The following is a 2,077-nucleotide window of genomic DNA, read 5'->3' as shown; positions in this document are numbered from 1 at the left end:
GGTAGATGTTTTAAAAACATTTGAAAATGAATGAAGGAACTAGAGTAATGAGAATCCAAATAAAGTTTCATGGAAGAAGGGTTTTTTTCTTTCACTCAATCATTTACTCCCTCACTCACTCATTACCCTATGACAGGCACTATGTGAATTTCTAAGGGGGGAGATAACAGATACAGGGGATATACTGGGCTTGGCAGGCAGGATCAGATGGGGCCCTTAACCTCATGTGGGGGGGAGGGGGAAGGGCAAGCTTGTGAGGAAGGTGGGTGATTTGTGGATCTAATTTTAACCAGATCATTGGCGGGGGGGGGGGGGGGGGGGGGAAATGAAAGGGGGGAAGGGACAGGAATGCATGAGTAGTGAGAATTCCAGGCGAGCAGAAGTAGTTTATGATGCAAAGTCTCAGGCACAAGAGAGAGCATTGTCATTTGAGGAACTGCAAAGAATCCAATACTACTTAGCGTTTAGGGGGCTGGTGGGAGACTAGAGCTGAGGAATCAGGAGGGCCAGATCTCAGTGGTCATGGGGTCAAACAGGGAGTCAAGTGGCATCTTCAGGCAAGTCTCCACTTGAACAGCTGTTAAGAGTTGAGTGACATCATCAGATTTATTTTAAGAAGTCACTCCAGCTGGAGAATGGATTGGAGGGGATGAAGGGATAGAAATTGGGTGTGAGCGCAGCTGGCTTGGTCTAAGGTGGTGATGGGGGGCAGGGTATGAATTGTCATCAGAGCACGGAGGTGGGGACAGGGGTGTGAAGTGTCTAGTTTGCCTCCTGATTTCAAACAAACTGGGGGAGAAAACCAACCAACTGGCATACGTATAAGTAGAATGTCATTTTATTCCACACCGGCCGTCACTTTTCCTCTTCAGGCCTTTGCTGAAGGCTATCTACTGATGGGGTATGAGTGCAGAAGCCCAAGAGGATCTGGCTTGAAGTCCCCTCCCCTGTGAGAAGAGAGTCAGTGTGGAAAAGAGGGACCAGAAGCGACCAAATGGGGAGAGAGCAGCGATCGGTGGATGCGCTGGGCACCGCACATAGACACGCAGCTAGCTAACAAGGACCATAGCCTGGAATGAGCCGGCAGCAAAATCTTTAGTTAGATCCAGGCACTACAACCCTGTAGTTTGTTCCAGACTCTTGGGGCGAAGACATGTGTAATTTACAAAAGTCAGCTCAATCTTATAATAAAATTTTACCTTTGGAAGGAAAGCAGACTGGAAGGGGTCAGTTTCTCAAAGTTCCATATTCCGTTTTTAATTATTCCTTTAATAGCATGCTTCTGTGATTAATGACAAGCTTTCCCAGTAGGCTGTCGACTTCATGCCACGGAGGCCCTTGGCTTTAGCCCTGTGCCCAACCTAGGCTAGCGTGAAGGCACTCAGCGCGGTGAATGAAACAACGAATCAAATAAACACATTAACCGAGGATGCCTGCTGGTGTCCTTTCTTGGTTTTGGTTTTGTTTCTCAGCCTTGGACCAAGTAAACCACAGCAGGGCTCTCCTGTCTGCCTGGTTAGGAACTTCCTACAACAGGATTTCTCAGTTTGAGGCTCGGGGCTTCTGATCCGCTAACAGGACATCAAAGCTTTATACGTGTGCGCCTGGGCGAGCCTTCCACTTTTCACCGGATTTCAGAGGCGGGGGGGGGGGGGGTCTCTGCCCAGTCGCCGCAAAGAGCCACCGTTCCGCGCACATCTCCCGCCGCCCCTCAGCATCCCTGACGACTCCGGGAGCGCGCCGGCTCCCGAGGCTTCCGGGCGCCCCCGCCCAGGGGACCGTCCCTTCCCAGCCCCTCGGGTCAGGCCCACCCGACTCGGGCCTCCCACTCTTGGGGCGCGTCCCCGCGGCCTGCAGAGGCGAGGCGGCGTGGCGGCAGGCGCGAGGTGGGGGAGCCGGGGACGCCGCCGCACCCCCGAGCCCCGAGTCCCCGGCCGCCGCGGCCATCTTCGGTGCGGGCGGGTGGGAGGGAGGGAGGTGCGGCCTCGGGCCTCGGGCCTCGGGCCCGCCCCCGCCGCCCGGCCGCCCAGCCCCGCCCCGCCGAGCGCTCACCCCGCCGCGCCGCGCCGCGCCGCGC

This window comes from Callorhinus ursinus, unplaced genomic scaffold, assembly GCF_003265705.2.
Source record: "Callorhinus ursinus isolate GAN/ISIS: 27379988/994484 unplaced genomic scaffold, GSC_fseal_2.0 scaffold76, whole genome shotgun sequence".
NCBI lineage: Eukaryota > Metazoa > Chordata > Mammalia > Carnivora > Otariidae > Callorhinus > Callorhinus ursinus.
This window is presented reverse-complemented; position numbering follows the sequence as displayed.